This window comes from Bubalus bubalis, chromosome 3, assembly GCF_019923935.1.
Source record: "Bubalus bubalis isolate 160015118507 breed Murrah chromosome 3, NDDB_SH_1, whole genome shotgun sequence".
NCBI classification, from domain to species: domain Eukaryota; kingdom Metazoa; phylum Chordata; class Mammalia; order Artiodactyla; family Bovidae; genus Bubalus; species Bubalus bubalis.
In genome coordinates this window covers 41,670,446-41,686,824 of record NC_059159.1, presented here as the reverse complement: position 1 = coordinate 41,686,824, position 16,379 = coordinate 41,670,446, and the positions used below count along the sequence as shown (strand labels likewise).

The 16,379-nt window shown below is 42.1% G+C and overlaps 1 protein-coding gene and 1 non-coding gene across 2 annotated transcripts in view; both read right to left on the bottom strand.

Moving 5' to 3' along the window:
* The window catches only part of TMIGD1 (transmembrane and immunoglobulin domain containing 1), a 67,122-nt gene that overhangs the window by 25,322 nt on the left and 25,421 nt on the right, over positions 1-16,379 (bottom strand). The window lies entirely within an intron of this gene.
* LOC112584110 lies at positions 12,249-12,406 on the bottom strand. Its single transcript, XR_003108456.1, has one exon. It is a non-coding gene; the product is annotated as a small nucleolar RNA SNORA57 (small nucleolar RNA).

The following is a 16,379-nucleotide window of genomic DNA, read 5'->3' as shown; positions in this document are numbered from 1 at the left end:
AAAAACAATGTATTGGGAAATGTGGCTTGTATTTATAGGCAAATGGGTTTCCAGTAAGGAACCTCAGAGTCAGAAGAGATCTCCATCTCATGAGAGGTACTGCGGCGCCTCTAAAGATGGTACTTCACCAGATACCTCCTGCCAACACTGGCAGGGCTTCTCCTGTTATGCCTATTTAGAGACTAAGAGCAGTTAAGAGTGCATGATCTCTGCAGACAAGCAGTCACTGCTCTTTCAATTAGCTTCTCAAGAGTCATGATTTTAATAAAATATTAAACTGTGCTCTTTCACAGGACTTCCTGCTTTCAAAATGCAGAACATCTATGACTTTGGGTTGAAATTGCATTTCTGCTTGCCCTACGTCCCTTCATCCCCTGCCCTCCCTTCATTCCCTGGCACAGCACTGGGTCCAAACATTCTAGGAGATGGGTAGATTTTGTGTACAAGTATACAGAAAAAATATCCACTACATCTTCTTTTTTTGGCTGTACCATGCAGCATGCAAGATCTTAGTTTCTCAACCAGAGATCAAACCCACACCCTCTGCAGTGGAAGCAGAGTCTTAACCACTGGACTGCCAGGGAAGTCCTTTCACTACATCTTCTATGTGCCATGCAGTGGCACAGCCATCCCACCCTCCTCAACCTACCTGTATCAAAACCCCAAATTCCTCTTGTTGTTATTTAGTCGCTAAGTTGTGTCCGGCTCTTTGAGACCCCTTAGACTGTAGCTCCTCTGTCCATGGGATTTCCCAGGCAAGAATACTGGAAGTGGGTTGCCATTTCCTTCCTCCAGGGGATCTTCCCCACCCAGGGATCAAACTCACGTCTCCTGCATTGGCAGGCAGATTCTTTACTTCTGAGCTACCAAGGGAGCCCAATTCCTCTTGTCTATCATGTATCCCTAAAGAAAGCTGAGTGCCGAAGAATTGATGCTTTTGAACTGTGGTGTTGGAAAAGACTCTTGAGAGTCCCTTGGACAGCAAGGAGGTCAAACCAGTCCATCCTAAAGAAAATCAGTCCTGAATATTCATTGGAAGGACTGATGCTGAAGCTGAAACTCCAATACTTTGGCCACCTTGATGCGAAAAACTGACTCATTAGAAAAGACCCTGATGCTGGGAAAGATTGAGGGCAGGAGAAGGGGACGACAGAGAATGAGATGGTTGGATGGCATCACCTACTCAATGGACATGGGTTTGGGTAAACTCCATGAATTGGCGATGGACAGGGAGGCCTGGCGTGCTGCGGTTCATGGGGTCACAAAGAGTCAGACATGACTGAGCAACTGAACTAAACTGAACTGTATCTTGTATTTTCCTCCCTCTACTTCTTAGACTGGCAACCCAGAGCTGACAGGTCAGAACACCTTTCAGAGAACAGGTAGAAGGGAGCAGGGATGTGACCTTTGAGACTGACCACTAGAGGTCCCTTCTCATCCACAGTGATCCTGAAGTTAGACTTTGCCAGAGGTTGACAGAAAGAAAAGTGGAAGTGAAGTCGCTCAGTTGTGTCTGACTCTTTGCGACCCTATGGACTGGAGCCCACCAGGCTCCTCCCTCCGTGGGATTTTCCAGGCAAGAATACTGGAGTGGGTTGCCATTTTCTTCTCCAGGGGATCTTCCCGACCCAGGGATTGAACTTGGGTCTCCTGCATTTCAGGCAGACTACTGAGCCACCAGGGAGAGAAAAAATTTCCTTGGACTAGTGCGGCCGATCTCTGCCAGTTACAAGCATTATCGGGGTATTCTGTACGAAGCAGTGGGAAGAAGCCATGCGATCCAGCAAGAGTGATGCAGAATAAAATGGTTTCCTAAGAAGCTGGATAGTGTCTTCCAGTGTCAGGCTCGAAGGCAGAGTTTTAAGCAGAAACAGGGGCCTGGAGCTTCCTCTTCAACCAAAAGGGAAAAATGCAGGGCATTCCACCCCTCACCCACACCAGGCAAACATCCAATTTCCTTCTGAGTGTAGTCTGGCTCCAGGGACATATTTACTGGAAGTTAGGGATGCTTCTGCAAGAGACCCTCATTTGTATGGGCTCATTCTATAAAGGTCTTGACCTCAGTAGCTTTATAGTTGTAATTTTGTATTCTTTTCCTTAAAGAAGGGCCCCAAGTATATAAACATTTAGGCTCCATAGGACTTGGATCTAGTGCTGTCTAGCTCCCGGATACAGATTTCAGGGAGGAAGGAGGTGGGGCAGAGTTTCAAAGGGATTTTTCCCTAGAGACTAATGAGAGAGCGTTTCCTGTGGGATGAGGAAGAGGTTCATACACGTGCCAAAAACCAGATAGCCTCCTAATTTCCAAAGAATTGTAACTGTGGGAGCACCTGAAGTCAGGGAGCCCCCTCTTGCCTGCTCAGAGCTTTCCTTGACCTGTGGAAGTTCGCCAAATCTTTAGGTGAACTCACAGACCTGTAGCATCCTGTTGGCTGATTTCTGAATAAACAAATGCTCTTGCCAACCATTGTGTTAGATTTTGGAGAAAAAAACCCAACCAAGCAAAACTCCGGTTCCAGAATTTCTGTGAGTTGTGATGAGCCATGAACTTTACAAAGGATTAAATAATCAACGAGGGTTGAATGAACAATTCTGTTTGGGATGTACGGATTGGATTTGGTAATAAAAGGCAAAGCAATATCCACAACTTTAGAAGCAGATGAGTGTAAGGAGCTTTTTTTGTTTCTGAAAGAGATTGTTCTGGAAACCTGCAGCCAGCAATGTGCTGGAACTGCTAGTACCGACTAGCAGAGCTGACACTGCACTTGTCTTCTCAACTCTGCATTCAGTGACTTCAACTTGGTAGCCTGAAACTGGCCCCACTGGGAGCAGTTACACCAGTGAAATTAACAACCATTACAGATCAGGGCTCTTCTCTCCAGGACTGGTGTTCTTTACCAGAACATCACTACCTGTACCCTATCCCTGAGGGCTTCCTAGGTGGCACAGTGGTAAAGAATCTGCCTGCCAATGCCAAAGATGCAAGAGACATGGGTTTGATCCCTGAATTAGGAAGATCCCGTCGAGTAGGAAATGGCAACCTACTCCAGTATTCTTGCCTGGAAAATTCCATGGCCAGAGGAGCCTGTCAGGCTAGAGTCTAGGGGTTGCAAACAGTTGGACACAGCTGAGTGACTGAGCATGCACCCTACCCTTAATCTCCTCTCCCCCTCCCCCGCCCTGCCCCACCCATTCACACATCACAGAAGCTACGTGCAGGCACATCCGTCTGTGTACATGTGTAGACACACAGAGGATCACATGTGTACACCTTCCCCTTTTCAGGCCGGTTAGACGTCAGCGATCCCCCTTGCTCTGTCATGCTGACGTCTTTAGCACTTTTCTACTAATTACTTCCTGATCCCAGACAGTGATCTCTCTCTCTCCCTCTCCTGAATTCACGATTATTCTCTCCCTTACATCATGAGGCCCAACTGTGAAAGTTCTGAGGCAATAACACAGTCAGGACAACAGATTTTCCCAAGCAGTCCCTAAGCGAGCGGTAAACCTGACACCAATGACTGCGCAGCATCATTCAAGCGAAAAGCATGTTAATATGTGGCCAGTGTTCTTTTGAGATGCTCAGTTTTCACCAACGGACAGCCTGCTCTTGTAGTGCTTGGAGGAACTGAAGATGAGAAGCTTTGTGTCAGATGGACAGACACAGGCAGAGAAAAGTCACGTGGCTTTCTCAGGCCAGCCAGACCCAAGGATGGATGTCACTTCTCAGCCTGAAGACCTTGAGCTACAAAATATTACATGGGAGACAGAGGGAAGGGGACTAACATTTTCCTGGCTGCTTTATATTAGGTATTCTTGTAATTAAATCATCATTATTCCCAATTTCTGGACAAAAAGAACAGAGACCTGGGGGGTTTAATCTATTCAAGGATACATAGCTATTAGGTAGTAGAATATTTTGTTGCTAATTTAAAAAATTTTATATCTAAGAATGTGTGTGTACATGCATATCCTAAATCCACTCCTCAAAGCAACTCTTTCAGACTTTTGCAGTTTCTTCTGGTAGTGATCGCTATCAGATTTTTGCTGTCTCTTCTGGTAGTGTTGCTGTCTTTAACCAATAGACTTATTAGTATAGAATAATGAAGACAGTGATTTTTTTATTTAGTATTTTATATTTGTATAAAATATTTTTTATATTATTTGAATATAAAAATACCTAGAACAGTGCATCATAGCATATCTTACATTTTTGTCAAAAAATACCACCATTTCTTTTTAAAAAATTATTTTCTATTATAGTTTATTACAAGACACTGAATATAGTTTCATGTGCTAAAACAGTAGGATCTTATTGTTTATTTTATACACAGTAGCTTGCATCTGCCAATCCCAGACTCCTGATTTATCTCTCCACTTTCCCTTTGGTAACCATAAATTTGTTTTCTATGCCATGAGTCTGTTTCTGATTTGTAAATAAGTTCATTTGTATCATATGTTAGATTTCACATATAAGTGATGTCATATATTTGTCTTTCTCTGACTTACTTCATTTAGTATGATCATCTCTAGATCCATCCACATTGTTGCAAATGACATGATTTCATTCTTTTTTATGGCTGAGTAATATTCCACCCAACCATATATATACCACATCTTCTTTATCCATCCATTCATGTTAATGGATGTTTAGGTTACTTCCATGTCTTGGCTGTTGTAAATAGTGCTGCTATAAAAAAATGCTGTTGCAAAAAGTGCATGCAACTCTTTGAATTCGAGTTTTCTCTGGATATATGTCCAGGAGTGAAATTGTAGGATCGTATGTAACTCAATTTTTAATTTTTAGTTTTGGACTTCCCTGGTGGCTCAGAGGTTAAAGCGTCTGCCTGCAATGCAGGAGGCCTGGGTTCGATCCCTGGGTCGGGAAGATACCCTGGAGAAGGAAATGGCAACCCACTCCAGTGTACTTGCCTGGAGAATCCCATGGATGGAGGAGCCTGGTGGGCTACAGTCCATGGGGTCGCAAAGAGTTGGACACAACTGAGCGACTTCACTTTCACTTTCATGTAACTCAATTTTTAGTTTTTTAAAGATTTTTGTTTTAATGTGGACCATTTTTAAGGTCTTTCGTGAATTTGTCACAATATTGTTTCTGTTTTATGTTTTGGTTTTTTGGCCACTAGGCATGTGGGATCTTAGCCCTGACCAGGGATCTAACAGGCACCCCCTGCATTGGAAACATAGGCTCTTAACCACTGGACCACCAAGGAAGTCCCTCAATTTTCAGTTTTTTAAGGAACCTTCATACTGCTTTCCATCGCAGCTGCACCAATTTACATTCCCACCAACAATGCATGTATACCATCATTTCTTGATTTATTAATTGACCTCCTGTTGTGAGAGAGAAGGATTTAGCGCACTAACATTTCCTTTTCATCTCCCCAGTTGCTTCCTGCTAAAGTTTCTTTTTAGGAGTGCAAGTTTTTATTCGTTTATTTTTAAATTTATTTTTAACTGGAGGATAATTGCTTTACAATGTTGTGCTGGTTTCTGCCATATAGCAACATGTATCAACCCCTAAGTACATGTATATCGCTTCCCTCTTGGCCCTCCCTCACCCCTCATCTCACTCCTCTAGGTCATCACAGAGCACCAGGCAGAGTTCCCTGTGTTATACAGCAACTTGCTAAGGGTTTTTTTTTTTTTAAGGTTTTATCAATATTTATAACTCCTCAGCTGATCATCTTTGTAATTAAGTAATGTGTGTACTCCTTCTTCATTTCTTGTTCCATAACTATGGATCATATCTTTGGACTCCATCACGAGAGTCTTGATCTCAAAGAAGATCTGCCTGACTTGAAGACCCAAACACTTTGCAATCCACACTAAGCCTCCCACACTGACTCCTTCTGGACCAGTGAAAGTGTCTCTGCCTGTTTGGGGGAATATATTTTAAAATAATTGGCACTGGGAATGTATTTTTATCTACAGGCATTCTTGAACCAGTGTATACCCGGATAGAACAGTCTGAAGATAGTGGAGTAAGTTTATCAAAGTAAAGTTGCTTAGTTCAGAAGCATTCCAAAAAATGTGCACAATCCAGAATTTTGATGGCAGGTTATAAAACGGCTGAAACTTTCCTGTTCCTTAAGTTGAATTCCTGCTTCTCCCACAAGGCAGGACTTGCATTTTTACAATAGGGATACTTTGAGCCTAAGAAACTGGTGGGCATCTTGGATTCTCCACTGCTCTCCTTGGCACAAAATGCCCCAGAAACACCCTATACACATGCCCTGAGGCAAGTTATTTCTTGGTATGCCATGAAAAGGAGAGTGGGAGCTAAGCATAGCCCTGGCATAAGCCTGGGTGTGGGTTTCACTAGAGAAGGTCATTGATACCATGGAGCAGAGGCCGTGAAAGGAAAACAGACATGGCCTTTGTTTCCCAGGGGCCTCTGTTTGGCATTGACCCACACAACACAAACACTGTCCACGTTGGTGCTTGATACGGGTTTTTTGTTTGTTTCTTTTCCCTGCCTATTTTCAGAAGACAAATTTGCTTTTATCTGTACTTCCTTGTCCCCGGCAGCTCCCACTCCCTGTTCTTAAAGGTCTTTGCTGGCTCTGCATATCTGAGTCAGACCGACACTTGACCTAGAGATCGTAAACCTGTCAGGCCTTTGGACTCAGGCAGCACCCATGGCAGACGGCAGGAGTGCTCAGGGTCCAACAGTCTCCCACTCGTTCAGTGACCTGAAGAGAACCCCAAACAGGAGTCCTTGCCCTGGGCTTCCCTGGTGGTCCAGTGGATAAGAATCAGCCTGCCAAAGCAAAGGACATGAGTTTGATTCCTGGCCCGGAAAGATCCCACATGCCACACAGAGCAACTGAGCCTGTGTGCCACAACTACTGAAGCCCGTGTGCCGAGAGCCTGTGCTCCGCAGCAAGAGAACCACAGCAATGAGGAGCCGGTGCTCTGCAGCTGAAGAGTAGTCCCCACTCTCCACAACCTGAGAAAGCTTGTGGGCAGCAAGGAAGACTCAGCACAGCCAAAAATAAATAAAGCAGTGTGTACATGTCAAAAGGAAAAGAAATGAATGAGAAGACACAGTTCGAAAAAAAAAGTCTAGTTCCTATCCTAACTTGGCTCTGCTTCTGCAGTTCAACAGGTGCATCCAGCTCGCTATAAATTACCCCCATAATCTAGACACAGCCAGTCAAGACACAGCCATTCTAGGTCCCCACCCGTTACCGCCGGGAACCTGGCAACGTTTGCTAAAGCTTTTTGCCCTGTACTTAAGAGACGTTGTGCAATTCAGTGCTATGACCTGAACTGCAGCTCCGGTCATAGCAGGACTAAATGTGAATTGTACATGTTTAGGATCTGGACATGAACATACAAGTCACATCATCAGTTAGGAGTAACAGGAAAAAGTAGGCATGACTCCAACAAAAAGGCAAATTTATTTCTCTTCCATACATACAAAATCCAAAGATAGTCAGCCCAGGATTGGTGTGGACTCTCAGAGTGTCCTTCTTTCATGTTTCATGGTTCATGAATTCTACTCTCAAGGTGACCTCATGGTTCAGTTTGGCTGCTGGAGTTTCAGTCATTACATGCATGTTCTAGCCAACACAAAAGCCTATAGAAGGGTGCACTGCTTTCCCATAGGGCTGCTTCCTCAAAATTGCTCACACCGACTCCTTACTTTGCTTGTACAAACTACTGCTTATTCTTCATTGACCAGAACAGTCACATGACCACATCTAACTGCAGGAAAACAGATCACTGTTGTCCTTACTCCAGGTAGCCATGTGCCCAATTAATAAATAGGAATTTTGTTACTAAGGACAAAGAGGGAAATAGATATTGGAGGGCAAACAACAGTCTCTCATACCTGGTAGAGCAGATCAATAAAAGACTCACTGCCCTAATTCAAACCTCTTTTGGTCTCCATGAAGTGAAGTGTTAATCCCTCAGCATCCAACTCTTTTGTGACCCCATGGACTGTAGCCCACCAGGCTCCTCTGTCCATGGGATTCTCCAGTATTCTTGCCTGAAGAATCCTATGGACAGAGGAGCCTGATGGGCTACAGTCCATGAGGTCACAAAGAATTGGACCTGAATGAAGCCACTTAGCACTCACGTATGCACACATGACACGTGGGATCTTTAGTTCCCCGACCAGGGACTGAACCTGTGCCCCCCAGAAGTGGAAGCTCAAAGTCCCATGGACCACCAGACTACCAGGGAAGTCCCCTGACACATTTCTTACAAAGCGATTAGGGCAGAAGGGATGGACGTCACTTCTGAGATTAGGTTACAAAAACACTCTGGCTTCTGTCTTGCTGGCCTTCTCTCAGTCTCTTACTTGCTCTGAGGGAAGCCAGCCACCTTGTTGTGAGATGCCCTGTGGAGGGGAGGGGGCAGATTGTGGCAGGGAACATGTGGCAGTGAATGAACTGCCATCTCCACTCCACAGCCAGGGATGACTGAGTCCTGCCAACAGCCACCCAAGTGAGCTTAGAAATGGATACTTCCCCAGTCAAGCCTTGAGACTATTACTCCAGTGAAAAACTTGACCACTACCTCATGAGCAATCCTGAGTCAGAGTTGCCCAGCTAACCTGCTCCCAAGTTCTTGCCCCACAGCAACTATGAGATCATAAATGCTTATTGTTTTAAACTGCTAAGCTTTGGGGTGACTTGTTATGTGACAATAAATAATTCATACAGCTTGTTTGGATCTTCTTAAGAAATTCTGCTGGTTTATTCTTAAATTTTAAAACTTGTTGCTATATGCATCTTGAAGTGGCAGGTTCAGGCCTTGCAAGAATGTGAACACAGAGCTGAGATAATCCACTTGAAAACAGAGAAATATCTCTGCAGGCATTATGAGCGTTGTCGGGAAGAAATACTATAAATCCCTTCCTTTATTTAAAAAAATGTGTGGGAGTGCCTTCCTTCAACAGACAACATGCCTCCATTTAGAAAAGCAGAATCTTGTTCCTCCTCACTAAGAAGACATTCACTCTGTGGTGTGACCTGATCATATTTGCAATCTTCACTCTTCCCTTTATCCCTGATTCAGGGTCAGGGTGCATGTTGTCTGCTAATTGTTCTCTGGGAATGAAGCAGAAGATTGGCATTCAAGTGCAACCGTTTGTTCCTACCGTCACATCTTTCTTTGCTAAACATACGGCCAGGTTTCCATCAGTACCGACTCCACTGTGTATTTTCTCACAAGATAAGTATTATAGATGAAAAGTTTCTTTTCCCATAGCATGCATCTGGAGTGATAAATAGAATTAAATGTCATGGAGCATTTTCCCCTCATGTATGTAGCAAATACATGTCTAAGGCTGATTTGTACATAGCACACCAGCCGTTTCCTTCCTTTGTGATGGGAAATAGCTTCCAGGATGCACAGATGACAGTAATTGTTCTTTCACATCATATGCTGTTGAGTTTTTGCAACAGCCTAGACTGTATTTTGGAGAAGGCAATGGCACCCTACTCCAGTACTCTTGCCTGGAAAATCCCATGAACGGAGGAGCCTGGTAGGCTGCAGTCCATGAGGTCGCTAAGAGTCGGACACGACTGAATGACTTCACTTTGACTTTTCAGTTTCATGCATTGGAGAAGGAAATGGCAACCCACTCCAGCGTTCTTGCCTGGAGAATCCCAAGGATGGGGGAGCCTGGCGGGCTGCCGTCTATGGGGTCGCACAGAGTCGGACACGACTGAAGTGACTTAGCAGCAGCAGCAGCAGCAGCAGCAGCAGACTGTATTTTCTTGGGCTCCCAAACCACTGCAGGTAATGACTGCAGCCATGAAATTAAAAGACACTTGCTCCTTGGAAGAAAAGCTATGACAAACCTAGACAGAGTATTAAAAAAGCAGAGACATCACTTTGCCAACAAAGATCTGTATAGTCAAGGCTGTGGTCTTTCCAGTAGTCATGTAAGGATGTGAGAGTTGGACCATAAAGAAGGCTGAGCACCAAAGAATTGATACTTTTGAACTACTGTGCTGGAGAAGACTCTTGAGAATCCCTTGGACAGCAAGGAGATCAAACCAGTCCATCCTGAAGGAAATCAACCCTGAATATTCATTGGAAGCACTGTTGCTGAAGCTGTAGCTCCAATTCTTTGGCCGCCTGATGCAAAGAGCTGACTCATCGGAAAAGACTCTGATGCTGGGGAAAATTGAAGGCAAAGGAGAAGGGGGAGGCAGAGGATGAGATGGTTGGGTATTAATGGCATCATAGACTCAGTGGACATGAGTTTAAGCAAACTCCAGGAGATGATGAAGGACAGAGCAGCCTGGCGTGCTACAGTCTGTGGGGCTGAAAAAAGTCAGACACAACTTAGCAGTTGAACACAACAAAGACACAATAAAGGACTTTTGTTTACTTTCTCTTCAAGCATGAAATGTGTCATTAGCTTCAGGTTTGGATTCGCATCTAGTTGGCAATAGAATGATTTATAGCCTTGTTTGGCTGAAGAAAGGTAGATTTCATTGCTATAGAAACGATGTTGCCATAGTTCTGATATTTTCTGTCTGCCTTTAGAAGCAAAATTCTTCAATTTGAAAAGTTCTTCTGGAAAAGAAGTATTATTTCTTTACTAGAGAGGTCACATTTGTTTGAAAATGACAATAAAAAAATAAAGGGTGGCTTTATGCTCAGGTATGAACAAGTTCATAAACAATACACTGAGAATAGAGATAAGTAACTTGCTAGCCCAGAAATAACCAATTTCATACACTCATCATCCTTTTCTACTATATGCGCTGTTATCTTTGGCTTACTTGTGCAAATTAACCGTATTTTCAGATGCTTATTCTATAATACACAGAGTCATAGCCTATATTTTCATGAGAGTCCTGTTCACTATTTGACTTTTAAATTCTATTCTGATTCATGGTATCACATTACTATATTAATGATTAAAAAAAAACCTTCAATAATAGGTTTATTGATATATAATTCACATAAAATTTGCCCTTTTAAAGAATGCAATTCAGGGACTTCCCTGGTGGTCCAGTGGCTAAGACTCCACGCTCCCAGTGCTGGGGGCTCAGGTTCAATCCCTGGTCAGGGAACTAGATCCCACATGCCGCCACTAAGAGTTTGCATGCTGCAACTAAGACTCGGCATAGCCAAATAAATACATATTTTAAAACAGTGTGCAATTCAGTGGTTTTCAGAATATTCACAGAGTTGTACAACCATCACTATCTAATTTTAGGGTATTTTTGTCACTCCAAAAGAAACCCTGTGTGCCTCAGCACTCACTCACTATTTCCCCCTTCCTCCAGCCCCTGAAAACCACTCATCTACTTTCTGTCTCTTTGGATTTGCTTATTCAGGACATTTCCTATAAATGTAATCACTCAGTACGTGGTCTTTTACATCTGACCTCTTTTACTTTGTATGATGGTTTCAAGATTCATCCATGTTGCAGCATGTATCATTACTTCCTTTCTTTTCATGGTTAAATATTATTCCTCTGTGTGGATATACCACATATTGTTTATTCATTCATCGGTTCATGCACAATTAGGTTGTTTCCACTTTTTAGCTATTGTGATTAGAGCTTCTGTGAATATTGATGTACAAGTTTTTGTGTGGAAGTATGTTTTCATTTCTCTTGAGCATATACCGAAGAGGGGAATTGCTGGTCATGTTTAACATTGTTTAACATTTTGAGGAACTTTCAAAGTGATGCATCATTTCACAATCTCACCAGCCAGTATGAGGCTTGCCATTTTTCTACTTGTTAGTCATCATTTATTACTGTCTATTTTTTCTCTTTTAGCCATCCTGGTAGGTAGAAAGTGGCGCCTCATTGTGGGTGTTTGGTAACAGCTTTATTGGCTTATAATTCACCTGCCTAGAATTCACCCATTTAAAGTGCACAATTCAGTGGGTTTTAGTACATTCACAGTTGCGTAACCATCACCACAATCAGCTTTGGAACATTTTTGTCATCCTTCAAAGAAACTCTGTACCTTTTAGCAATTTCACTGTGGTTTTCATTTGCATTTTCCTAATGAGTAATAATGTGGAACATCTTTTCATCTTATTGGCCATTCGTACATCTTCTTTGGAAAAATAGCTATTCAAGTCTGTTGCCAATTTTTCAGTGAGTTATTTTTCTCTTCATTGTTGAGTTGTTAGATTATATATCCTAAACACAAATCCCTTATCAGATAAATGATTTGCAAATCTTTTGTGGGTTGTCTTTTCACTTATATTTATTTACTTTTTTTTCTTTTTTCTGCTTCTTTTCTGATACCTGAGAACAGAACCAGTAGACCAGAAGCCACCAGTACCAAAGATGTGATGCTGAGGGGACCAGAGTCTTACCCCTTTCCTTCTACTCCAAACACTACGGGAACAAGGACTGCAAGCGCCATCTCTGCCAAGACATACATGGAGGGTGCCTTTTCACTTTCTTGGTAGTGTTCTTTAAAGCACAAAATTTAAAAATTTTGCTGAAGTCTGATTTACTTATTTTTTTCTTGTGTCATTTGTGCTTCTGGTGTCATATCTAAGACAGAAAGATTACTCCTATGCTTTCCTCTAAGAGTCTCACTGTTTTAGGTCTTATATTTAGGCCTGTTATCCATTGTGAGTTAATTTTTTGCATACTAGGGTGTGAGATCAGAGTCCAAATTCATTCATTTATATATGGATATCCAGTTGTCTGAGCACCATTTGTTGAAAAGACTATTTTTTCCCCATCAAACAGTCTTGGCACCCTTGCTGAAAATCAGTTAGCCAAAAATGAGAAGGTTTATTTCTGGACACTCAATTCTAGTCCATTGAGCTGTGTCTATCTGTATGCCATTACCACACTATTTTCATTACTATAGTTTTTGACTAGGTTTTGAAATGAGGAAGCATGATTCCTCCAGCTTTGTTCTTCTTTTTCAAGATTGTTTTGGCTATTCTAAGTCCCTTGTATTTCCATATGAATGTTAAGATCGTCTCACCAGTTTCTGCAAAAATGGATGCTGATATTTTGATAGGAATTTCATTGGATCCGTAAGGCAATTCAGAGTAATGCCATCTTGACAATATTAAACGTTTTGATTCGTGAGTATGATGTCTTGCCAATCATTTAGATCATCTTTAATTTCTTTCAATATTTTGTAGTTTTGGTGTACAATTCTTGCACTTCTTTTGTTAAATCAGTTACTAATTGTTTTAACTTTTTGATGCCATGGAAATGGAAACTGTTTCCTTATTTTCATTTCCTTTTCCTTGGAATCAGTCTAAAATCTCTGTTTTTTGCTGCAGCTTTTAAGCCGTTTCTGGTTCCCAGTCTTCTTTCCTATTTCAGCCCCCAAGTAGTGCCAGTGTTTCTGTCGGAAGCAGAAGCAGTCAGAAGCAGCACTGCCTCATTTTGAACTTGGGATTGGCTGAAAGCCGTCTAGCTTAGCACTGCTTCTCCAGCCCTGTTATAATAATCCATGATGTGTTATATGAAACAGGGCAGAATAATCAAGTGCTCTAAGAACAAGCTCTGGAGTTAAACCACCCAGACTCCAATCCACCCACTACCACCATTTACTACATAGTGACTTTGGAGGAGTTATATAATCTCTATGTCTCAGTTTTATCTTCTGTAAAGAAAAGGGGATAATAATATTATTTCAGAAAGCAATGAAGATTAAATTAATATATGTAAAAACTCAGAACAATACTAGGAAGAAGTAAGTTCTGTAGTATTTGCTTTTATTGTTGTTATTATTATTTTATTTATCCATTTATTTTAAATCTGAGACTCAAACCCAAGCATTGATGAATGAGAATATAAGGTAGGAAAGCCATAACTGGCAACTTACTTGCTAAGGTCAGGCCATGTCCTGTAGAAAGAATGGCCCAGGCCAAACACTAAGTTACTGCCATCGGCCTCCTGGCAGGAGAGGATCAGGATCAGAGCAATGCTTTACTACAGTGATCTTCAAAAGGGCACGTGTGCTCTGTCCTGGGGGTGCAATAGATGCTGCCCTGGGGTACAGGAAAAAATACTACAATTTTTTTTTAACTAAACTTTACTGATATCTAACATATGGACTAATGCTGGTAGCCAGATGCTGTTAGCTAACTTCTCTGTACACGAGTTGTATCTTAATGATAAGAGAAATCTGAGAGGAATATGTGTACTCTAGTTTATCACTGTTAACACCATTTTCATAAAACCAGAAACAGGGACTTCCTCGGTGGTCCAGTACTTAAGAATCTGCTTTCAATGCAGGGGATGTGGGTTTGGTCCTTGGTTTGGGAACTAAGATCCCACATGCTTCGAAATACAACTAAGACCTGACTCAGCCAAATAAATGAACATTTAAAAAATGTTTTAAAAAACCCCAAACCCCCCAATTTTTAAGTGATAGAGTCCTTATAATATTGTGTAAAGAGATGGGGAGCAACAGTAAAAATCAACTGTATCAAATAGGTTTGGGACTTCACTCGTGGTCCAGTGGCTGGGAATCTGCCTTCCAATACAGGGGACATGGGCTTGATCCCTGATCCAGGCAATGAGATCCCACATGCCATGGGTCTACTGAGCCCATGCTAAGACCTGACACTGCCAAATAAAAGAAACAAAAAAACAAACAAAGACAAACAAAAAATAGATTCACCAGTCATTTGAGGGTGAAAGTGAAAGTGTTAGTTATTCAGTCGTGACTGACCCTCTGCTATCCTGCGGACTGTAGCCCTCGAGGCCCCTCTGTCCATGAAATTCTCCAGGCAAGGATACTGGAGTGGGTAGCCATTCCCTTCTCCAGGGGAATCTTCCCAGCTCAGGGATCAAACTCGGGTCTCCTGCACTGTGGGCAGATTCTTTATTGTCTGAGCCACAAAAGACTGTGCTACCTAGCAGCTATTAAAATAATAAATACATTTATTTAACCAGTACCTTTAAAGATAAGAGTTGTGAGAGTTGCACTGTGAAGAAGGCTGAGCGCCGAAGAATTGATGCTTTTGAACTGTGGTGTTGGAGAAGACTCTTGAGAGTCCCTTGGACTGCAAGGAGATCCAACCAGTCCATTCTGAAGGAGATCAGCCCTGGGATTTCTTTGAAAGGAATGATCCTAAAGCTGAAACTCCAGTACTTTGGCCACCTCATGCGAAGAGTTGACTCATTGGAAAAGACTCTGATGCTGGGAGGGACTGGGGGCAGGAGGAGAAGGGGACAACAGAGGATGAGATGGCTGGATGGCATCACTGACTCGATGGACGTGAGTCTGAGTGAACTCCGGGAGTTGGTGATGGACAGGGAGGCCTGGCGTGCTGCGATTCATGGGGTTGCAAAGAGTCGGACACAACTGAGCGATTGAACTGAACTGAACTGAACTTAAAGATAAGATGGTGTTAACAATGAATGTTACTGCTTTTTCAAAGACACAGTTTTTATTGAGAGAGCATTTTATTTAAAATGCCTGGAAATGTTTCAGGCATTTAAAATAAATGTTTATTTATTTTAAAATAAAATAAAATTTTATTTTATTTCTGAAATTAATACAACTGTATCATTGCCTATGAAAAATTTAATTCATATGCTTAAAAAATTGGAAACAGAATCTTCTAACCTATTAGTATCCAGACATAAACTTACAATACCTTGCCCTTTAAAAAAAAAATACTTTATTTGACTGCACCAAGTCTTAGTTGTGGCATGCAAATTCTTAGTTGAGGTAGATGGGCTCTAGTTCCCTGATCAGGGATTGAACCTGGGGCCCCTGCATTGCGAGTGTGGAGTCTTAGCCACTGGACCATCAGGGAAGTCCCCAGACGTGACATTTTGAATGAAGAGGAACAGATCCAGGAAAATGAGGGAATGAAAAGACAGAAGCAATAATTTTGATGAGTAATAGAAAGTAGAAAGAAAGGAAGCTCTGAGATGTCAGTGACTAAACTTGGAGGAAGAAAAAGTTCTTGGGGGTGAAACAATGGGTTTCACTTTAAATACATTGAGCTTGAGTGCCTTTTGGAACATGAACTAAAGGATCTAAGGAGCAGTTGAGAAAAGACAAGTGACAGTGACTAAAAATGACTTTTTAGAGAAGTTTTACAGTCCATATGTTTTACAATTCTGACATATATTGCTGTAAAGATAATATGCATTCATGGGAACCAACAGATTTGACTTCTTAAAATATGAATACCCTTTAAGACACACACAGCTCTTTTTTTCCTTCAGAACTTCCCACTATAGCAAAAGATGGGTGAGAGAGAGGATTAATGTGGAAACACTGCTTTGGGAAACTTTGGTTCCAAACCCACTCTACCATATAGCAGTGAGGCAACTCTGGGGATTCATTTAACTCTTCTGAGGCTTGGTCTCATCTTTATTGAGTGATGGTCAAATCATATTTGTCTGTAGAGTTATTGTGGGAGAA